Source organism: Triturus cristatus, chromosome 8, assembly GCF_964204655.1.
Source record: "Triturus cristatus chromosome 8, aTriCri1.1, whole genome shotgun sequence".
In the NCBI taxonomy this organism is placed as follows: domain Eukaryota; kingdom Metazoa; phylum Chordata; class Amphibia; order Caudata; family Salamandridae; genus Triturus; species Triturus cristatus.
Genome location: NC_140591.1, coordinates 295,211,903 through 295,236,501, shown reverse-complemented (window position 1 = coordinate 295,236,501; position 24,599 = coordinate 295,211,903). Strand labels below are relative to the sequence as shown.

General features: G+C 45.1%; 1 protein-coding gene across 8 annotated transcripts in view; it reads right to left on the bottom strand.

Moving 5' to 3' along the window:
• PARP4 (poly(ADP-ribose) polymerase family member 4) overlaps positions 1-24,599 on the bottom strand; it is a 2,159,601-nt gene that overhangs the window by 614,788 nt on the left and 1,520,214 nt on the right. The window lies entirely within an intron of this gene.

Sequence of the window (24,599 nt, the reverse complement as noted above, 5' to 3'; positions counted from 1 at the left end):
CTTACCCGAAGACTTGGAGCCAGACGAGAGATGGAGCCGAGTGGCGAAGCTCGAGGAGCTTACGGGACCGCTCCCGTCTAGCCTTCGAGGTCAGGGCCTTGCAGTCCGAGCACGACTCCGCGTCGTGGTCGAGGCCCAAACAGTAAAGGCACCGGCGGTGATGATCCGTAACCGACATCAAGCGGTTGCAGTTAGCACAGGCTTTGAAACCAGGCATCCTACCGGCACCGGAGTCGAGGTCAAAAAGGATAAAAAAACTTAGTCAAAAAAGACTAAAATGGGTAGCTCTCCCGGATCTGCGCTTACTGGCGCGGAAAAAAGAAGAACTGACGTCAGCGCGCGAGGGCGGCATCTAAGTACTCCGACGACGTCATTCCGGCGCACGACGCCGACGACGGACACGGAGCCGCAGATGACGCCTAGCGACGCGCAAGGGGTATTGCTGACGAAAAATCTTCCGGATCCAGTCTGACGCCTGGGGATATTCTAAGGTGAGGAATCTAACTAACGTGTTTCTTTCAGATATTTGATCCACTATCAACCAAAGTAAGGAAGATAGTGAGAAAACATTGGTCCATCCTAGATACAGCCACTAATAAGATGCCACCTCCATGGTTTGCATTTAAGAGAGCCCCTAATCTTAAGGACAAACTGGTCCACACCCGCACTCTAACAGGGCCACAGTTATCCAACTTACCATCTGGTCACTATCCGTGTGGTGGCTGTTCAGTTTGCAGCCTTACTCAGGCTACTAAAAGTGTACTCTTGGAGAATGGCAGAGTGTGGTTTCTGAACAGGTTCAGAAATTGCAACACTACAAATGTCATTTACAGACTGACGTGTAATTGTGGGTTGCACTATATTGGATTGACTTCCCGCAAGGTGAAAGTGTGTGTACAAGAACACTTAAGCACTCTGAAAGCCAGAAAATTGACAACCCGTTTGGTGCAACACTTTCAAGAGAAACATGACTTCAGGGATCTGAAGTGGACAGTTCTTTAGAGGGTGATGGGTGACACACATAATATCAAATCCATTTTGGCAAGGAAAGACGCAAAATTGATTTTTTCTGAGAAAGCAGATCAGGTTGGACTGAATGATTCTATTGAGTGGAATAAAATCAGTAGACACTAAGATTCTTCTAGGAGTCCTTTGCCCCTGTATATTATCATCATTCTGTGTGGACTGTTAATAACCTCCACACAGAAATTACATAACATCAATAGCATGGCTACTCGCATTACAGTTGTGCCTAGTGTACATTTATATGTAAAGGTTAGGAAAGAAATGGTTAGATGCACCGTTTAGTCACACATAATTGTTGTGCCCAAACTTTATACATGTTGAGATACTGGCTGTTGATTATCACAGGGGGGCACCCATATATTAGGCTCTATTTTGACGATGAACGCCGGACAAGATTGGAACATAACACCCTGCGCACTCTATGTACATACTGTGAGAGTGCGTGTTTCCAGGTGCCCCTGAGGCTTTGTGACCTTGCCATCTATTGACATACCCTGGAAGTGTTTTTTTATGTGCCTTGTTGACAGTATGACCTAGCTAAACCTTCAGCGGTACATCCTGAAAGTATTTCGCACCTGCCAAAGGGCAGTGTTGTTGGGTTTTTTCCCATATTTTCTGAAAAAGTTTTTTCCCTTGTTTGATATGCACAGGGGTTGTTGAAGCTGTAGTTTGTTGAAAAAACGAAGAACTATTTGCTATTACAAAGAGTATCTGAATGTGTTTACATCTGGGTAAACATTCACGTTGGTATGCGTGTCACTGACATACACAGGGACTTTTGAAGAACACTATGCTTCATTCCCGAAAGGCCGTCGTGATAAGCAACTGACAAAGGGCATTTGTGGGGGTTTTTTCCAATTTTTTTCCCAGGGTTTTTGTTCCCCCCTTTTTTTGATATGTACAGGGGTGGTTGAAGTAATAGGCCTTGTATATGAAAAGAGCGAAGAATTATCTGCCATGACACAGCGGTTCTGAATTGGTTTAAATATGGGCAAACAGACAAGTTGTTATACCGGTCACTAACTGACACAGTCGTTGAAGACCACTGTGCTCCACTATAAGATGGCCGCCGTGGTAGGCTTTGAAAGATCACCATGCACATACGGAGTCCAAGCCGTATGAGGGCGTGGATGGTTGTATATCTGCCGAGCGTTCGATCGAGCTCCAAGACGGAGCGACACAAACGCCGGCGGGACTCGGTAGTGGTAAGAGGTCTGGATGTGGATGAGTATGTGACGCGAGTCAAAAGCACCTTTTGGTTCACCCGCTTTGAATGAGAAACGGACGCATTATTAACAGATTTTAACATACGAGCACGGCTGTGCGAACGGCTGTGCTATCTCTGGTCAGTTGGTAAGGGGGCAGGTTGTAAAATTGCAAAGAGTAAACAGAAAAATAAGGAGAGTAAGACTGAGTATATGTGGAATGAATCTTGGTGCGGCTGAATGCCACAGTCGTTATGAAAATCAGGCCGTATCTAACAGAGGGGAGGTTTGTGACCCAAAATGGGGGGGCTCACTTTAAGTACTGCCTAATGAGATGAGCCGTGATGCGGAGTGAGTATCGAATAGAAATCGACCCAAGATGCTCTCAGGGGTCAGGCGCCATGAGAACATAATTTTGGCAAATAATGAGAAAAGTGGGCCTGTCAAGTAATGCTATCATATACATACTTGCAGGTGACGGGACCTTGGGCAGTCACCCTGTGGGCATGCGATCAGCTGACGCGTGTACTACTATGAGAGGGTTGCAGGTATGAGGAATCTTCGCAACCAGCTGGTAATTAAGCATTTGCATTACCTATGGAGTAAATTATGATTTCATTGTTAGCTCTTAACAGTTTGGTGGTTTTTACATGTGACACGTTTATTCTTCCTCTTTTAATGTCATAGGTTTGATGTGAATCTCGCATGAAGTTAATATTATGGAACCCCTACAGCCCTGAAGAAGTTGCACAAACTATTTGCAACAAAACATGTTGGCTTGTGGAGATTAAATATGGTTTGATCTAACCCATTTTTAATTGACAAAGCTTACAGCGTTTGATTAAGGTATGTCAAGCTAGTAAGCTTTACCGTTTTTAATGGTGAGAATTATATTTTTATTCTCGCAGGGGTCCAGTGGGCACTTGTAACGACACTATGCACTGACAGTTCATTTACACTTAGGTTTTACTGTCTTTCTCCTCTTTCTTCAGTTGTTTGAGATTCTCACGATAGAACACACATTTTTCTTTTCTTGTATGGAGAGAAAGTAACCAATGATGATAAGTGGTTGTGCTAGTGAGTACCAGCCAGCAACCCCCTTGGTGTTACAACTGTGAGGTGCTTTCTCTCCTTTCTTTTAATCTTTGGGTGTGAGTAGTTCTATGATGGTAGTTTGACATTTTTGTTGTAAATTGACACACCATGACACTTTGACTAGCGATAAGGATCGCTCTTGAGAGGGAGTTGAAAAATAGGGGCAACCCCTCTAGTGTCGAGTTTGCAGTACTAGGGTTGCTAATCCAGTCAGGCCAATTGTGGTTTACAGCTGCTGGAGCAGCGCCAGGATTGGCTGAGAGGGTTTGCCAGCAGTGACGCAGCTGTGTTTGTAGGTGCCAACCAACAGGACCCCGGAGCAGAGGCGGCGCAGACCCGTTCAGGTAAGTTTTTTATTTTATTTTAAAACCCCCTCCCCCGGGCCCCCATCCCCGCGCGACCCCCCCCTCCGCGAGTACTGCGAGCCGCGACTTTCAATCCACGCAAGTTCCACATCGTGCGCTAGAAATCCCAAGGTGCCAAGGCTACGTTGTAGGTGCTAATTCGCTCGCTTGGCCAGGTAATTCACGTTGGTACAAAAGTATTCAAAGTCTGAAGAAAATAAGGGCATTCCAACAAAGGCAATCTACCAGAGACTTTTTCCTGCCAGTCGGTCATGCAAAGACAACCGATGTTTCTCGGAGCACGAACAGCACAAGAGCCGTACACACAAAGCATGCATCGGAACACGGGGTATCTGATTGTCCAGCAGAAAAGACCAGGAAAAAAACTAGAAATTGAAAATATTAGAGCCATGGCTGAGAGACAGACATTGCACCATCACCAGACATAGCAGGGCATAGCAAATAAACCATAATGTCAAAGAGAGAGTCATCACAACCAGACAGCAATAACTGTGACATATGACAGGCGCACTGGGACACAGAGAGGGTCTCCGCCAACAGGCACAACAGACCGGGAGAAGCACAAACTAATTGAAAGTAGTATCGCCACCAGACAGACGGCACATGTGAGAAAGTGGCTCTGTATATACTGTTCCCAAATAGGTAGTGTGTACAGAGATCACAGTCCCCAGAGGTTTGGCAGAGGTTAAAGTTAGATATAACCTTACTATCTAAAGTGGTAGCTTGGTCGAGCAGCAAGGCAGTATCAGAGGACAGTGTAAAGCATTTGTTGTACCCACTCAATCAGCAAATGGTCTCACACACTCAATAACTGAACTCTAGGCCAATGGTTTGAATAAAAAATATATGGTTGTTTTATTTTAGAACCAACAATATGTATCAAAATATAATTTCTCAGAATGAGATGCTTTAGTTAAATACTTTGCAATAGGCAATTGACTTTTGCAGGTAATAGTTAAAGTTTGTTGTAATAGGCAACACAATTTGAAACACAGTAATACATTGAGCTCAATGGGAATGTTAAGTTATGTGCAATTGATTTCTTTCAGGATTACTTTTTTAACTCCAGGACTGGATCCTAGATTCAGTCCTGGGACAGTTCTTGGAAACAAGTGAGTAAATTCGTTTTAGTTACTGTTGTGATTTTTAAGCAATATTTTGCTATTTTAAAAGTTGACACTTAGAAACTTTTTCTAAACAAATTACCAATGTTATCCTATGGAAGAAAATTCACTTAGCAGGTAAGTGGGGTTATGGTTACTTTTTCTAGGTCAGTGTTGGATCCTAGATCCAGCACTAGTGTACCACCTGTAAGCAGTTGAGAAACTGCGTTTCAGTTCCACAGGCGATTTTTAAGGAATATTTATAAGTTTGCAAAATCGAAAGAAATTTCACAGAAAAACAGTCAATGGTTTCCTATGGAAGAAAATTCAAGTTACGGGTAAAGTATGTTCTCGTTACTTTTGTAATCCAGTGCTGGGCTCCTAGGCTCAGTACTGGAAAATCTATCTAAAACAGGTAAGTAATTACGTTTTCACAGTTGGTATGATTTTTTAAGAACATTTGTAGTTTGTAAAAATCGACAGAAGAAATTTCACAGAAAAACAGTCAATGGTTTCCTATGAGAGAAAATGGAGTTAGTGGTAAGTACGGTTGTAAGTACTTTTCAGGGTCAGTGCTGGACACCAAGATCCAGCACTGGGATCTCTCCTAATAGCAGGTGAGTATTTCCGTTTTAGTTACTCGGTTGATTTTAGGTGAATATTTTAAAGTTTAGAAACTCCACACATAGAAGAAATTTCAAGAGAAACCAGTCAATGTTACCCTATGGAAGAAAAGTGAGTTATCGGCTTTTGGGTAAGTACTCGACTGGCAGAGTTAAGGTTCTGAGTATAGACTCAGGGGTCTCCCAGGGTCAGGTAAGTACAATTGTTGCACCCTCAGCGGCACAGGGGCAGCCGGGTGCAGAGTGAGTTAGGCCCAATGTTATCCTATGGAAGGCAGGGGGCCCTTGCTTGGTGGCTGCTGACTAGCAGGCCACGCGGCTGTGGCAGTTGGGCTCCTGGTCACTTGCTCAGGGCAAATGGGGAAGTAGATAGGAGTAGAAGTTGCACTGCCAGGGACACTCGGGCGGCTGGGTGCAGGGTGCTCAATGGATTGCTATGGTAAAGCTCAAGGACGAACAAAGGCTGCAAGCTCGGGGACGAAGATTCTTCAGGTGCCACCCCCACTTTGAGCGGTAAGTTGGGTAGTTGGAGGATAGATAGGTACCCAGGAGTTGGGCACATGGGGCTGCAGGGTGCAGGGGTGCCTTTTGGTGTCGGAAATCTTACCCTCTGTTGATCGCGGTTGAGGGGTCCCTGGTTCTGAGGCTGCAGGCGTCGTCAGGAGCATCGAGGTGGGTCCTTGGGTGCCGGATTTGGGGTCACAGTCCTCAGGGTCTTTGTTCACTCTGGCACAGACCAGGCTTGGCGGGTGCAGAGTGTGCAGGGTTCGCGGTTCCGGGCTGATGCCAGGGGTTAGATACTTGCTTTGAGCAGAGCCACTGCTTGTGGGAGTCCCAGTTGCTCAGAGTCACAAGGTAGCCAGGTCCTCCGGGGTTTGTGAGGTTGCTAGCCACAGGAGGTGCCGGGATTTAGCAGGAGCAGGTTCGAGGGTCGACAGGGCGGTAGGGCTGGGGCCAAAGCAGTTGGTGTCTTCCTCTTCTTAGCAGCTGCAGGGCAGGTCTTCTTTCTTCTTGATCTTCTTTGCTGTTTTAGAATCTGGAATCTAAGGAAGGACGGTTTAGGGTGCCCCTAAATACAAAATTAAGGGGCGTTACAGGTAGGTGAAGGGCAGGGACCACTGGGTCCCTGTCCTGGGGTGGGTACACCCCCTATCCTGCCACTCTCCTGTGGGAGGGGGCAGTGGCCTAGTCCTGATTGGGTAGGGCTCCCCATCTTCAAGATGGCGAGGGCCCGGAGATGTGCTTCACCTCGCCTCCCCCACCTGAGGGGTGGGGTTGGCAGGGCTGGCACATCCCCTGTCCTTACTTGGGGTTTCTGGCCAGTCTTCCCGCCAGAGTGGGGGTCAGAACCGGTGGGGGCCAGTTGCTGAGTACAGCAAGTGGCCTAGAGAAGCTCATAAAGGCGGCATGCCTTTCAAGCTTCCCCCTGCCCATCCTGGGGGAGGAGACCTAGCACCTTGCCCAGGATGTGCATTGTTGCAGGCCCAGGAGAGCGGGGGCTCTCCACCCAGGGGTCCAGCAACATGTCTGGTGTGTGGCAGCCTAGGCAGCCTCTCAGACAAGACGTGGATTGTAGGTTAGGTTTCAGGGGCATCTCTAAGATGTCCTCTGTAGTGTTTTGTACATTAAATCCCACACTGGCATCAGTGCGGGTTTAATGTGCTGAGAAGTTTGATACCAAACTTCCCAGTCTTCAGCGTTGTCATTATGGTGCTGTGGAGTTCGTGTTTGACGAGCTCCCAGCACCATATACTCTTAAATGGCAGTACTGCACTTATAGTGCCCAGGAATGGACCTGGGTACTGTAGGGGCACAGGGCTCATGCTCCTGTGCCCACACCGCTGGCATAGGGCACCCAGCTAGAGGGGTGGCTGATGTATGCCAGGGCAGTGTAGGTTGTGGGCATGGCACACAGGGATGTGTGCCAAGTCGACTCTTTGTTTTGTCTTGTACCCAGACACTCAGCCTGCAAGGTCAGTGTGTTTGTGTTAGGGTACAGGGCCTCTAAGGGTGGCACAATAAGTCCTGCAGCCCTTAGAGGCCTTCCCTGGTCACAAGGCCCTGGGTACCTAGGGTACCATTTACCAGGGGCTGACATGTGGCCAGGGTTTGCCAATTTGGTTTTTAGGTTTTAGGGAAGGAACATAGGCCCTGGGCACCTGATTGGTAGGAGTCCAGGGCTCACTCAGTCAAAGTACATTCAGCAATTCAGCAAAAAGTGGGGGCATACCATGTTATGGTATGTTATGTTATTGGGTTTTATAGCGCGCACAGCTACTCCTAGGAGTGTCCCGGCGCGAGCCTGCGAGGTCAAGATAGGAAAAAAAGCTAGAACAAGAATGTTTTGAGATGCTTTTTGATCTGACCCAGCTCTTGGATAGCACGCAGAGAGAGAGGCAGCGAATTCCAAGCCGTAGCTGCCCCAAAGGCCAGTGATCTGCCCCCCATTCTTTGAAGACGCACACGGGGAATTAGCGCAAGCAGCTGAGACGACGATCTCAAATGCCTAGTAGGCAGGTAGAAAGCAAAACGCTTTCTAAGATAAGGGGGACCTTCATCATACAAAGCGCAATGCGCTATGACCAAGGCCTTATACTCCACACGCTTCCTAACCGGGAGCCAATGCAACATGCGCAGATGATGCCCAATACTCTTCCTGAAAGGAATGTTCAACACCAGCCGAGCTGCCGCATTCTGGACCACCTGCAGTTTTTTAAAAATATAGTCAGGAAGGCCCAGATACAGCCCATTAGCATAGTCTACCCGAGATAGGATCAGTGCCCGGACCACTGCTTCCTTCGCTAAGAGCTGCATTTCCGCCCGAGCCCAAACATTCTCGAATAGCTTCCGAGACCTCGACCAAGGCGGACTCAGTACTATAGGCAGCTCTAAATCCTGATTGTGCTGGATGTAGTAAGCTAAACCCCTCAACAAAATCAGTAAGCTGTTTGTTGACGGCCTTTTCGCAAATTTTCGCCAGACAGGGGAGCAGAGAAATATGGCGATAGTTCCCCGGGTTCCCCGAGTCGAGCGATGGCTTTTTTAGCAGCGGAAGGATTTTTGCCTGTTTCCACTCCGACGGAACAACTGCCTCTTTGAGGGAAAGGTTAATGAGTGTGTTGACCTCATAATTAACCGATTCGGCAATGGAGGCCGAAGCCTGGCCGTACACAGGTCCGATGGAGACCCAGATTTTATAGATTTCAATATTTTGAGGGGCTCCGACAGATCAACAGAGGCAAAGGCTGACAACGTGGAAGCAACCGTAGGACCCACATCCAAATGAAGGCTCTGGCCAACAAACGTCGCCTGGATGGCCCGGATCTTATCGATGAAAAAGTTAGACAGCTTTTCGCACCAGGCAGCTGAGACAAGGAATTTAGTAACCATGGCTTCGGGGGCCATGAAACTCTGAACGATAGAAAAGATGGCACTTTCTCACAGCACAAACTTGTAAACACGTTAGGTTTACTCTGAGACCAAAAGTGCCACCAAAAACAGGCATGTGAGACTGTGAAAAACAAAAAATAACATACAGAAAGTGCCATCACCACCAGACACACAGAACTGTAACAGGACTGGGAATTCTGGCATCACCAACAGATACATTACAGTGTGATAAACAAAAACATACAGCAAGTCCTACCACTACCAGCGAGACAGGAGTAGTATTAGAACTGTCCTGGGTTACTGTGCCATCAACAACAGCCACAATAAAGTTTGAAAGGCAAAACCTAAAATAGAGAAAGTGCCATCACCACCAGAGAGACAACGAGGACAGAAACAGTACTGGGACACTGTGCCATGAACGACAGGCACATTACTAGTGTGAGAAACAAAAACGAATATAAGCAGTTTACCACCAGCAGAGAGGCAGAACTGTAATAGTACTGGGACACTGTGTCATCACCCACAGATACATTACAGTGTGAGAAACAAAACAAAAACTAAGAGTAAGTCCTATCACCATCAGCTAGACAGGAAGCACTGTAACCTATTAGAGCTGTACTGGGTTTCTGTGTCAGAAGCGACAGGCACAATACAGTGTGAAAAACAAAACCTAAGTGATAAAGTGCCATCACCACCAGAGAGAAAGCAAGGACACATATGCTATAGCTGTACTGGGACACTGTGCCATGAGCGACAGGCATATCGGCATGTGAGGAACAAAAACTAATATACAGAAAGAAAGTACTATCAACCGCAGCTATCGACCTTCGAGCTGAGGTGGTCTGTAGTCCCAGGTACGTTCACTGCCTCCCTCTCACAGACCGGTGGCATCAGGGCTCGCACCCGCCTCTCTCAGCGGCAGCAGCCGCTGCATTCCTCCCTTCCCTGTCCAGGACAGCGCGCACCGCAAGAGAAAGCGGCAAGCACCTGGTGCTGCGCTGTGCTTCCTTGCTTTTTGTGGCCGTGGGGGGTCGGGGGCCTCTCGGTGCTACTCCTGCATGTGAAGGGTGACAGAAGTGCTCCTACAGGGTTTTATACAGGTCATCAGCGCCTCGGCAGCAAGCAGGCTGTAGTACCCTGAGTTCCGCTCTCTCCCTACCCAGCTCCCTCCGCAGGGTCACACAGACAGCAGGCACCCTCTTGCCAGCCACCGACAGCTTGGAAACACCCCCGCCTCCATCAGTCCACAGGCCCTCACGGGGACCACAAGGCTGTACGCGCGAGCCAGATGTAAATACAACGCAGTTTGTTGCTGTCACAGACACTCATCACTTCTAGGGCCAGCCGTGCCAGGTCAATATTTTGCATGCTTTTCCTTATCATGTTTAAAGGTTGTTCCATACGATTTTATGTCACATACGCCAAGTCATTTACACTATGTGTGATATGCCGTCGTGAAGGATGTACCATCCCATTTTATATCACGTGTGCCACGCCATGTTCATGTCATGTGCGCCATGCATGTACGTACATCGATGAAGATTGTGCTATGTGATTGTATATATGTGCCATGCATATCAGTTTTGATGACGGCGGTTCTCTGTTATTGTATATCACATGTGTGTGCAATTATGTGGCTTTATGTGCCATGCCATTCAACACGTTCCTTATGCCATGTTATGCCTTGATGAACCATGTCGGGTATTGACAGGTTGAGAGCCTGTATATAACTGAGCACTGTTCACAAAGTGTCTTATCTGACACTAACTAGTTTGAAAAAAATATGTTTAATTTTCAGCATAGAAACAAAACATTTACTGGAGCTTTTTTCAATGTCTTCATGTAAGATAGCAAGTAAAGATATAGCGGTTTGTACCAATACAAATGAATGACATTTGTACATAAATACCTTGGTTACAAACAGATTTCATGTGAGGCACAAATTCAATTTACATATTATGAACATGACGTAGTGTAACGAAGATTACAACACAGCAGAAATTTAAATGCCCAATGCATTTCGGAACCAGCCGGTTCCTTCGTCAGGGGCCAGTCTGAAAAATACAAAATAAACCATGTCGCTAGTTAGAATAATGTTATTGGGGCTCAATCTCTACAACTCTGATGGAGAGCGGGCATGTCTGAAAACGGGTTACCTGTTCGTGTGTGTTGTTTAAATGTTCTCTGAAACAGATAGAAACATGACCGAGTCAGCAACAACTAAGGTAATAAGGTGTACGTGAAAGATGACAGTATAACATTGTCAGATTCACGCTTACCTGGGTTGGAAGAAACTCGTGGTTCTGAAAATGTGTAAGCGAACCAAATCGGGTTAATGAAATTGATCAGGCCAAGAGTACAATGCGTGTGCTCGATGGTAAAAAAGGGGTTACAAAAGTGATAGTAAATCTTACCTCTCACAAGATGTTTGAATACGAAGCTGTGTGGAAAATAATTGCATAGTGTCAACAAATAACGTACCAGGTAGGCTGTACGGAGCTAACGGAACTTACAATGGTGCAATCTAGAGGGAGTTACGTGCACTGCCAGACGGGTATAAATCTTACCTCCAGAAAGGTTTATAAAGAGCTGTGGAAAAAGAGAAAAAACGCGTTTTTTTAAAAAAGAAGAATTTTTGGCAGAATGGTGCGGTCGTAGTTAACAGCGTGCTCGACCAGCGTAGGACATAGAAGAGAAACCTCACCTTTAGAAGTGCTACGAGACAGGAATAACCGACGGTTCTCCAAAACGAATGAGCGAATGCAGGGAGTCAAATGTAAAGATGCTTTAAGAAGGACAAACCGGGGGGAGGAGCCAAGATGGCGACCGGAGCAGACGCTTGAGCGCCCGGCTCCGTCGGCCCGTGGCCTCGGACTACTATCCTGATGCCCATCCTCGCCGATTCTCGAGGCGCGACGTGTGCGAAGACGCGCTGACCGCGCTGTCGCTTTCCCGGAGTCTCAGCCCGCCCGGATGCCCGAGTTCTGGGTGCTTTTGTCCTCTGCACTGAAACCCGGCGCCATTCTGGCCTTTGCCGGTCCCCTGGAAGCTCCGCAGTCACCGGACCAGCTAGCGCTAACCGGGGCCCCGCGGTCCCGATCTTACCCCGCACCACAGATCGTTGCCGGATGAGCCCGGGGAGGGCCGGCTGGACACCTTCTGCACCCTGTGCCTGAAGGGCTGGAGCCGTGGGGTGGGCCCCGGTGCGGCGGGTCTCCTGCCCCGCTCTGAGGGCCGCGCTGTGAGAGGCTGCTGCCCTCTTCACCTATTGCCTAGCCGGCGGCGAAGGGTAACCTGCGGGAAGAGAAGCGACTGTCGGCATTTCCTGTTGCGGCGTAGACCTGAGGGGAATTTACTCCTTGCCGCGACCCCCCCCCCGGGCCATTGCAACGTACAGCGGCGAAACATGGTGTTGAGTGCCTGCTCGCGGCTGGGGGGTGATACTCCGGTCTCGCCCGCCGCCCACTTCGCCCTCCCTCTTCCGGACACCAGCTCCGCAGTGCCGTCCCGGATCGCTGCCGATGTGGGGGCCCAGCTTCCGCTGACATGCGGCTCCGTTCTGGCTGTCCTGCGGGACTTTCAACTACAGATGTGCGCTGGCCTGCAGGCGCTGAGTGAGCGGTTGGACCCCATACTGTCGGCTGCGGGTCGTGAGCGCTCTGTTTGTCATTCACAGGGCGTGGGTCTCCCGGTGCTTTTGTCCTCTTGCGGGGACGCAACGGCGGTGTATGATTGTGCTACACTGGTGCCTTCATCTGGCGTTCCCGGCACCCGGGGTCTACCGCTCTCCACCTCAACTGCGGATACTTTGTCCCCCTGGTCATGGCTGCCTGCTTCATTGTTGCCTGCCTCACCGCATCCGCAAGAATATCCTGCTGAGCGATACCTAACGGCTTCGAGGAACCGTCCGCGGTGGCCTACTGCTTCCTTGTTGTGGATCTCCTGTACTTCACTTGCCAGGTTTGGATGTTATGTGGTGCAAAGAGGGACCTCAATCGATGGTCGGCGGCCATTTCGTGATCCTACTTCACCATCCTCTCACAAGCGGCCATCTTGTCTTTGTCTGCTCGGGACACGGGGCCTTCATGTAGGGGCTGGTTTAATCCCAAGCCCGCGATCGGGCCAGGGCTAGACTGACTTCTATCGCCATGGTTCATGGACGGGCTGGCCTGGGACTGGAACTGTATGTATGTTTTGTGCGCGCTCGTCGCGACTTGTGTCCCTTTGCTTAAACAGTGGTGCCATGGTATCTTCGCATGCCGTTTTTTGGCGTAGTGGGCTCTCAGTGTGTGGAGGCCATAACTGGCTGATGGTTTGGGGCGCTCTGGTGTCCCGTGGGCTCCTCCCCGCCTTCTTTTCTGTTTTCTTCATTTCTTTACTCTATTCCTACTTTCTCTCTTCTCTATATTTCGGGTTCCTTGGGCGACAGGCACTATGCTGGGGGGGGGGGTAGGCCGTAGCCTCCGCATTGGTGTAGGGTGGGGGGGTAATACTCTCTGTTCTTAATTAGTTCTATGGGCCTTTCTTCTTCTATGTCTCTGCGCTCTACTTTCTCCGATTCGGGGTCCGGGTGTGGGGTGGATCGAGTGGGGGCGACCTTGGAGGGGTGCGTACTTGCTCATGTGACTATCCTGTTATATCTCTGCACCGCCTCACTGCTTGAGATTTTACTTCCATTGATGTTTTTACTGATGTTGCTGCTCTCCCGTGTGGTGAAGCTATTTTGCGGACTCGAATCTCCTTTATTCTTATCCTTCACTGACTTTTTTTTCTTTGATAAAATTATCTAAAAAACTTAAAATTAACCTTCACCGCTCCTTCCCCGGGTGTCAAAGCTATTTCCAGTATGTGACTCCTAACTCGCTGTTAATCCTGACCGTTGACGCACGGGGGCTGTAATGTGGGTATTAGTGCTTCACTGTAACGTGGCCGGCCTGACGGTTGTAGGCCCGTATTTGTTCTTTTAAGATGCACGAATAAAGGTTTTTAAAAAAAAAAAAAAAAAAAAAAAAAGAAGGACAAACCGGGACGTGAACCGGAAGTGTTCAACATAAACGACGGACTATAAGAAACAATGTTGTCAACCGGGTTTTCTTGATATTCTACATGCGTACATAGGCGCCATGTTGGAACGGAGTTAAAGGACTGGGAAATATAGGGGAAGGCATCAAAGTGCATGAAATAATAACGATGTGGGAACGGAAAGGAAGCCAAATAGTCAGAACAAGAATGCGCTTCGTGAACGCTAGTTTACGCAATCCTAAAAGCGAAAATTATAAAACGGTGTCATTCCAACTGGAATTTGATGAGCAGCTTACACATTGATAGTGCAGAGATAATCTGCCATGTGTGGCGAATGGTTAACCCTATGGGCAATGCTAAGTATTGTGTTGTGTGGAATGGACAAAGTAAGGAGTGTGACGATAAGATAAACACTGAGGTGTGGGAATAAACGCTTTGAAAGCTAGGATGTGTGTTGTAACAAAGAAAGTAGTACACAGGATGTTGGTGTATGTATGCCATGATATGGGGATTTTTATTGTGCTGTGATGCTGGTCACAACTAACCCAGGGTTTCGCGGACTGGTCAGTGAACTTATGATCAAATAAAGCACGACATATCTAACCTGTCATTAAGGCCAGTTGGTGCCATGGTATCCAGGAATTTAATCCAAAAAACTTCCCTTTGTAGGAGTCTCAGGTGATTATTGATACCTTGTTGTTGCTCCACATGTTCGACTATTTGAAATCTAAGTTGTGATATGGAGTGACATGCTTCATGCCAGTGGGACGCCAGAGGAGAATTTTTGCTCTGAGTTCTGATACGGCTTTTGTGTTCAGTAAGACGTGTTTTCATTTTCCGTTGGGTTTTTCCAATGTATAATTTGCCACACGGGCATTTAATCCCGTAGATTACATTAGAGGTATTGCAGTCACTGGTGTGTCGAAGTAAAACATCCTTGCCTGTGGTGGGATGTTTTAAAATGTTTCCTGGGATGATGTTGTTACAGTGCGAACAATTTTGACATTTCAAAGTGCCTTTGTGGGTGCGGCAAGTCTGAGGTTTCTTTTTTGTGGAAGATATTAGTTCACGAAGGTTTTGACCCCTAGTGTAAGCATGCAAAGGCAATTCACAGAAAATGTTGTTGAAGTCAGTCTCGTTAGATAGTAGTTCCCAACGTTTGTTGATGATTCTTTTGATGGCAATGGAACAGGTTGAATATTTAGATATAAAGACTATGTTTGATTTGTTGATTTTTCTGGTGGGTGTCAGCAATTCTTCACGTGATTTAGCCATTGCTCTTTGTGCACAAGAGTCAATGATAGTAGAAGGGTACCCTCGTTCCTGGTATTTTTCTTTTTGTTCATTAATCTTAGTTGTGCTGTCAACTGTGTTAGAACAAATACGTTTGATCCGGATGAACTGGGAGTAAGGTAAATTGTTAATGAGATTGTTAGGGTGGAAGCTGGAAAAATGTAACGCATTGTTGCGATCAGTGGGTTTGGTGTAGACTGTAGTTGTTAATCCATGGCCGTCTGGATTTTTATTGATGGTAACGTCAAGGAATTGGATGGTCTGTGTTTCAATTTTGTGGGTGAATTGAATCCTGGAGTTATGGGAATTTAGAGTTGTTATCATTTGTTCAAGGAGTTGCTGGGAGTTGGTCCAAACCAGAAAGATGTCGTCAATGTATCGACTGTAGGTGTAAATGTTTGACCACCACTGAGGTATGTCCATGATATACTCCTGTTCAAACATAGCCATGAAGATATTGGCGTACGAAGGAGCCCCTGGAAAACCCATAGAGGCTCCCGAGAGTTGGGCGTAGAATTGTTCGTTCCATTTGAAGTAACTGTGATGAAGGCAAAAGTGCAAGAGTTGTAAAATGAAAACCTTTCCTATGTCAATATCTTCGCGTTGAAGTAGAGCCCATTTAACTGCCTCCATGCCTGTGGAGTGAGGAATAGAGGTGTAGAGAGCCACCACATCAATAGTGCACAATAACCAGGTAGATTGGATGTTTGGTTGAATAAGCTGAAGTTTCTTAAGAAAATCTGTGGTGTCCTTGGTGTATGACCACCAATTCTGCACAAATTTCTGTAAGTAATGATCCAAATATTTGCCCACGACATCAAAAATTGAACCACATCCAGAAACAATTGGTCTGAAGGGTGGTTGGTGTAGATTTTTATGTATTTTAGGTAACATGTAGAGATGAGGTCTACGTGGATCTGATGTGGTGAGAAACTGTCTGGTTTGTTCGTCAATCCATCCTAAATCATATGCTCTTTTCAGGATGTCTTGTAAGATGATTTCAAGCTGTGGTGTGGGATCGGTTTGTAATGGTAGGTATATTGATTGATCATTCACGTGAGTGTTAACCTGTTGTGAATAGAATTCTGTGTCCATTATGACAATTGCTCCTCCCTTGTCAGCGGGTTGGATGGTGATGTCTGGGTTGTTGGAAAGGGTTCTCAATGTGATTCTTTCGTTGTTTGTCAAGTTCCGATGTTTGTTGGGACGAAGAGTTAAGTTTTTGATGTCTTTTTTAATCATAATCTCAAATGTGTCCAGCATCTTATGGGACACAGGGGCTTGAAAGGTACTGCGAGGCTTAAATTTCGTCAGTTTGCTGGTTGTTGGGGTTGCTTCTGAGATTACTACGTTAGAAAAGTAATGGCGTAGACGTAATGTCCGCATGAACTTATACAGTGCAACATCAATGTCCAGTTGGTTTGCATGACTGGTTGGAACAAAAGACAAGCCTCTGTTTAGAACGGCTTTTTGGTGAGGTGTTATGTCAACAGATGAAATGTTTATGATCAGGGAATGTTCTTCCCGCTGCGTAACGATTTTCCTGCCCTTTCCTCGCCTGGTCTTGTTGTTGCGCTTTGGGTCTCTGGTTGTAAAGCTGGAGGTATTCCTTGATCCGGGGCCTGGGACAAAAAATACACCGTGTTGGTTTTATCGACTTGTTCAGTGGTATCCTTAGTTGAAGTTTGTGAGTTAGAGGATGAGGTTGCGGACTGCACTGGTGTTCTGGATGTAGAAATGTCCTTGTCTGAAACCAAACTTTCCTCTGATGAATGTGTGGTTGGTTTACGTGGTTCAAATCTCTTGCGTGCATATATTTCGGCCCAGGTGTAAACCTCATTTAACTTGTAGTCGATAGTGTCTCTTTTATACTTCCTGAGTTTGCCCTCTTGTAATTCTCTGCTGTACTTGTCTAATTTTATGTTCAAGCCTTCTAGATTTATTTTCCAGGTGTCATGTTCTAGCCTGTTTTGAAGTTCACCTTTCAATGTATTAATTTCTTGTTCAAGATCCTTAATAGTTTTAGAAAGCTCCTCGATAATAAGAAGAATCAGGTCAAGGGAGCACTTGTTGAGGATTGAGAACCATTTGTTCATGAAGGTGGGGTTGAGATGAAAACGGAATAGCATGGGTCTAATTGAAAGTCGTAGTCCTCTGGGGATCCGTTTGGCTTTATGATACTGTACGAGTGTGGAAGCATGAAGTTGTTGGTTGAGTTGGCGTCTGGTTAGGTATTCAAGTTGCTTAAGTTGTTGCGAGATTGAGCCACTGTGTGTGTCCATGTTTCTTACTTCCTGTATTAAAGAGTAAATTTCAGATGCTTGATCTGTGGTGTAGACCAGAGTAGTTGCTCTGTTTTCTGTTATGTTCGTTATAGATTCAAACGACATTTTTAATTAGGTTGGGTGCTTCTCCTTGGTGGACAAAAAGAACTGGTATAACAGCGGTTGTGTGGGGAGAGCACTCCGATAATATGACAGTTTAATCAGTGATTCTCCATAGGAAAAAACAGCGGTGCATCAGTTATGTAGGAGTTTGTCCTCTCCTGCTAAGATAAAGACCGGGTATTGACAAGTTGAGAGCCTGTATATAAATGAGCACTGTTCACAAAGTGTCTTATCTGACACTAACTAGTTTGAAAAAAATATGTTTAATTTTCAGCATAGAAACAAAACATTTACTGGAGCTTTTTTCAATGTCTTCATGTAAGATAGCAAGTAAAGATATAGCGGTTTGTACCAATACAAATTAATGACATTTGTACATAAATAACTTGGTTACAAACAGATTTCATGTGAGGCACAAATTCAATTTACATATTATGAACATGACGTAGTGTAACGAAGATTACAACACAGCAGAAATTTAAATGCCCAATGCATTTCGGAACCAGCCGGTTCCTTCGTCAGGGGCCAGTCTGAAAAATACAAAATAAACCATGTCGCTAGTTAGAATAATGTTATTGGGGCTCAATCTCTACAACTCTGATGGAGAGCGGGCATGTCTGAAAACGGGTTACCTGTTCGTGTGTGTTGTTTAAATGTTCTCTGAAACAGATAGAAACATGACCGAGTCAGCAACAACTAAGGTAATAAGGTGTACGTGAAAGATGACAGTATAACATTGTCAGATTCACGCTTACCTGGGTTGGAAGAAACTCGTGGTTCTGAAAATGTGTAAGCGAACCAAATCGGGTTAACAACCAGCAAACTGACGAAATTTAAGCCTCGCAGTACCTTTCAAGCCCCTGTGTCCCATAAGATGCTGGACACATTTGAGATTATGATTAAAAAAGACATCAAAAACTTAACTCTTCGTCCCAACAAACATCGGAACTTGACAAACAACGAAAGAATCACATTGAGAACCCTTGCCAACAACCCAGACATCACCATCCAACCCGCTGACAAGGGAGGAACAATTGTCATAATGGACACAGAATTCTATTCACAACAGGTTAACACTCACGTGAATGATCAATCAATATACCTACCATTACAAACCGATCCCACACCACAGCTTGAAATCATCTTACAAGACATCCTGAAAAGAGCATATGATTTAGGATGGATTGACGAACAAACCAGACAGTTTCTCACCACATCAGATCCACGTAGACCTCATCTCTACATGTTACCTAAAATACATAAAAATCTACACCAACCACCCTTCAGACCAATTGTTTCTGGATGTGGTTCAATTTTTGATGTCGTGGGCAAATATTTGGATCATTACTTACAGAAATTTGTGCAGAATTGGTGGTCATACACCAAGGACACCACAGACTTTCTTAAGAAACTTCAGCTTATTCAACCAAACATCCAATCTACCTGGTTATTGTGCACTATTGATGTGGTGGCTCTCTACACCTCTATTCCTCACTCCACAGGCATGGAGGCAGTTGAATGGGCTCTACTTCAACGCGAAGATATTGACATAGAAAAGGTTTTCATTTTACAACTCTTGCACTTTTGCCTTCATCACAGTTACTTCAAATGGAACGAACAATTCTACGCCCAACTCTCGGGAACCTCTATGGGTTTTCCAGGGGCTCCTTCGTACGCCAATATCTTCATGGCTATGTCTGAACAGGAGTATATCATGGACATACCTCAGTGGTGGTCAAACATTTACACCTACAGTCGATACATTGACGACATCTTTCTGGTTTGGACCAACTCCCAGCAACTCCTTGAACAAATGATAACAACTCTAAATTCCCATAACTCCAGGATTCAATTCACCCACAAAATTGAAACACAGACCATCCAATTCCTTGACGTTACCATCAATAAAAATCCAGACGGCCATGGATTAACAACTACAGTCTACACCAAACCCACTGATCGCAACAATGCGTTACATTTTTCCAGCTTTCACCCTAACAATCTCATTAACAATTTACCTTACTCCCAGTTCATCCGGATCAAACGTATTTGTTCTAACACAGTTGACAGCACAACTAAGATTAATGAACAAAAAGAAAAATATCAGGAACGAGGGTACCCTTCTACTATCATTGACTCTTGTGCACAAAGAGCAATGGCTAAATCACGTGAAGAATTGCTGACACCCACCAGAAAAATCAACAAATCAAACATAGTCTTTATATCTAAATATTCAACCTGTTCCATTGCCATCAAAAGAATCATCAACAAACGTTGGGAACTACTATCTAACGAGACTGACTTCAACAACATTTTCTGTGAATTGCCTTTGCATGCTTACACTAGGGGTCAAAACCTTCGTGAACTAATATCTTCCACAAAAAAGAAACCTCAGACTTGCCGCACCCACAAAGGCACTTTGAAATGTCAAAATTGTTCGCACTGTAACAACATCATCCCAGGAAACATTTTAAAACATCCCACCACAGGCAAGGATGTTTTACTTCGACACACCAGTGACTGCAATACCTCTAATGTAATCTACGGGATTAAATGCCCGTGTGGCAAATTATACATTGGAAAAACCCAACGGAAAATGAAAACACGTCTTACTGAACACAAAAGCCGTATCAGAACTCAGAGCAAAAATTCTCCTCTGGCGTCCCACTGGCATGAAGCATGTCACTCCATATCACAACTTAGATTTCAAATAATCGAACATGTGGAGCAACAACAAGGTATCAATAATCACCTGAGACTCCTACAAAGGGAAGTTTTTTGGATTAAATTCCTGGATACCATGGCACCAACTGGCCTTAATGACAGGTTAGATATGTCGTGCTTTATTTGATCATAAGTTCACTGACCAGTCCGCGAAACCCTGGGTTAGTTGTGACCAGCATCACAGCACAATAAAAATCCCCATATCATGGCATACATACACCAACATCCTGTGTACTACTTTCTTTGTTACAACACACATCCTAGCTTTCAAAGCGTTTATTCCCACACCTCAGTGTTTATCTTATCGTCACACTCCTTACTTTGTCCATTCCACACAACACAATACTTAGCATTGCCCATAGGGTTAACCATTCGCCACACATGGCAGATTATCTCTGCACTATCAATGTGTAAGCTGCTCATCAAATTCCAGTTGGAATGACACCGTTTTATAATTTTCGCTTTTAGGATTGCGTAAACTAGCGTTCACGAAGCGCATTCTTGTTCTGACTATTTGGCTTCCTTTCCGTTCCCACATCGTTATTATTTCATGCACTTTGATGCCTTCCCCTATATTTCCCAGTCCTTTAACTCCGTTCCAACATGGCGCCTATGTACGCCTGTAGAATATCAAGAAAACCCGGTTGACAACATTGTTTCTTATAGTCCGTCGTTTATGTTGAACACTTCCGGTTCACGTCCCGGTTTGTCCTTCTTAAAGCATCTTTACATTTGACTCCCTGCATTCGCTCATTCGTTTTGGAGAACCGTCGGTTATTCCTGTCTCGTAGCACTTCTAAAGGTGAGGTTTCTCTTCTATGTCCTACGCTGGTCGAGCACGCTGTTAACTACGACCGCACCATTCTGCCAAAAATTCTTCTTTTTTAAAAAAACGCGTTTTTTCTCTTTTTCCACAGCTCTTTATAAACCTTTCTGGAGGTAAGATTTATACCCGTCTGGCAGTGCACGTAACTCCCTCTAGATTGCACCATTGTAAGTTCCGTTAGCTCCGTACAGCCTACCTGGTACGTTATTTGTTGACACTATGCAATTATTTTCCACACAGCTTCGTATTCAAACATCTTGTGAGAGGTAAGATTTACTATCACTTTTGTAACCCCTTTTTTACCATCGAGCACACGCATTGTACTCTTGGCCTGATCAATTTCATTAACCCGATTTGGTTCGCTTACACATTTTCAGAACCACGAGTTTCTTCCAACCCAGGTAAGCGTGAATCTGACAATGTTATACTGTCATCTTTCACGTAACCTTATTACCTTAGTTGTTGCTTACTCGGTCATGTTTCTATCTGTTTCAGAGAACATTTAAACAACACACACGAACAGGTAACCTGTTTTCAGACATGCCCGCTCTCCATCAGAGTTGTAGAGATTGAGCCCCAATAACATTATTCTAACTAGCGACATGGTTTATTTTGTATTTTTCAGACTGGCCCCTGACGAAGGAACCGGCTGGTTCCGAAATGCATTGGGCATTTAAATTTCTGCTGTGTTGTAATCTTCGTTACACTACGTCATGTTCATAATATGTAAATTGAATTTGTGCCTCACATGAAATCTGTTTGTAACCAAGTTATTTATGTACAAATGTCATTAATTTGTATTGGTACAAACCGCTATATCTTTACTTGCTATCTTACATGAAGACATTGAAAAAAGCTCCAGTAAATGTTTTGTTTCTATGCTGAAAATTAAACATATTTTTTTCAAACTAGTTAGTGTCAGATAAGACACTTTGTGAACAGTGCTCAGTTATATACAGGCTCTCAACCTGTCAATACCCGGTCTTTATCTTAGCAGGAGAGGACAAACTCCTACATAACTGATGCACCGCTGTTTTTTCCTATGGAGAATCACTGATTAAACTGTCATATCATCGGAGTGCTCTCCCCACACAACCGTTGATGAACCATGTGCCATGACATTTTATGTCACTTGTGCCAAACCATTGCATTTCATGTGTCCTGTACCTTTACATACCTTATTAAAGGATGTGTCATGCTGTTGTATATTATGTGTGCCAAGACATAGCTATGTGTGACACGGCACAGTATATATTGGGTATATAAATGCATGTGAGCCATCCCTTTATATACCTTGATAAAAGTCATTCTAAATCACGTGTGCCAAGCCTTGTATACCCTGATGAAGGATGGGCAATAAAATTGCAGATCAGGTGTGTCATTGTATATCATGTGTGCCATGCCATTTTATATCATGTGTAACATACATGCTCTTAGACAGGTGGCACATTTAACTCTGCATACAAAGTGCGTTATTGTATTGTGTCCATGTGTACCATGCGATACTTTACCCTAGTGTGACTTGAGACCTTGCCATGAACGTGGCAAGGTGATGTGGCATAACTAAGAAATGCTGTAGATGCCGTGATCTTGTATATTTTGTGTTATTTTTCTAGCTTAGGTTGTGTGCCATGTAAATATGTATGTTGGTGGAGTATGCACCAAACCACTATTCAAACTGATGAAGTTGTGTGGCATGCCAATGTTCACATGGGTGATGTTGTGTGCAATGTTATGTTGCGGCCTATGGGCATAGGCTTGTTTCCTACTTGGTGTGTGCCTTGCAGTGGTTGACCTACCTGATGCTGTGTGGCATGCTACGATGTGGTCTTGTAGCTTGTGTAATTTCTGAAAATTATGTTGTGCTTCTTGTTATGGTTTACCTAAAATGTTGTGCGCCCTGCCGGGATGTGCCATGGCGTTGTGCATCCTGCCATCATTTACTCAGATGGTTCGATGTGCCATGTCATGATGTTGTCGTGTAACATGGTTTTATTTACATAGATTATGCTATGTGCCATGCTTTACCTAGACGGAGTTCTGTGCCTTGCTGTGACGCTGTTGTGTGATATGGTGTTATTTACATAGAATATGTTATGTGTCATGCCATGCTTTACCAAGATAGAGTTATGTGCCATGATGCTGTCGTGTGGCATGGCCACTTTTTTCATCTCAATTAAAGCCCTGTATGCACATATTTCTACATGACTGGTTACAGCCAGCAGCTGTGGGTGCTTCCCGAAGTCTGGTTAGAGCATATTTTTCCAAAGTTAATGCTGCATGCAGTGCAAGACACTGGGCAAGCATACATTTTAAAGGGCTAAAAGTTGTTGTCATGTAGAACAATTTACATATTACAGTAACTGTTGAACAAATTAATGCAAGAAGATACGGGCAGTTTTTAATGTGTTTTAATATTTCAAGACTATACGTTACCACTGCTTAATAAGCCTTGATTTATCGCTGCATTCATTTGCTTTAAAATGCACCATTTGCCAATCTTTTTAAAATTTCTTTCTCAGGAGAGGGACTCTCCCTAGACCCCAAGTTTGTCCATTGAACTTGTTCACATCGCTAACTAGTGTTTTCTATTGGAAAGGGTAGAGCCATAGCAGTCTTGCTTAGTACCCTAGCCCTCTTCAGAAGTCAGACTTGCTTGGCAACCCAGAAATTCTCTGAAATAATGTATGAGTTTTCTTTTATGAATGCCTATAAAAACTGAATTTTTAGTCCATTTATCACAGAAATAGTGCTGAAAATCGCACCAAAAAGATGTCTTCGCCCCCTCCCGAACCCCGCTTATTGCCGTCGGCCTCGCTCGCTACGCTCACTCGCATACATTGAGTCGTTCTGCATACGCCTTACCACTTTCAAATTCCACCAGCAGCCACTGCCTAGCACACGGAGTAATCACATGCTGCCCATGCCGGACTTCTGGACACATTCACCACTGGACACATTGTGTCCACGCAAGGATGAGACCCACCTGTAGTAACCAACTGACCATTAATTTATTACTTTAAGGCAGCAACCAACATTCCTCACCATATGTATCGCTTGTTGTGACATTGTATATGAGACTAATGTGAACCCAATGTAAATCGAGACAGCCCTAAGACCAATTGGTTAGAACTGTTCTCCTGGCCCACTATATAATTAAAAAAACTATTCCTGTTTTGCCAAACACCTCATGCCTTTTGATTCTTTTATGGAATTCGAACCCGAGCAACGTAATCTCTCCTTCGATGGGTGAGGTGGAGCAAAGAACATTGGGAGGGTGATGGATTGCCCAATGCGAAACAGTCTTGCAACTTTCAGAAAAAATTCTGCTACAGTCCTCAACACAAGCTTATCTGGGAAAAAGGTAGTGTAAGGCGGATGCACAGCTAGAGCTTGAAGCTCACTCATGTGAAGAACTGAAATAATTCTATGAACAGTATATCATAAGAGATGGGTGCTTTTACTCTAACACAACCCGATCATTTACTGTAACACAACCCCCATCAGCTCTCTCTTTGTACAGCACTCTGATTCCATGGT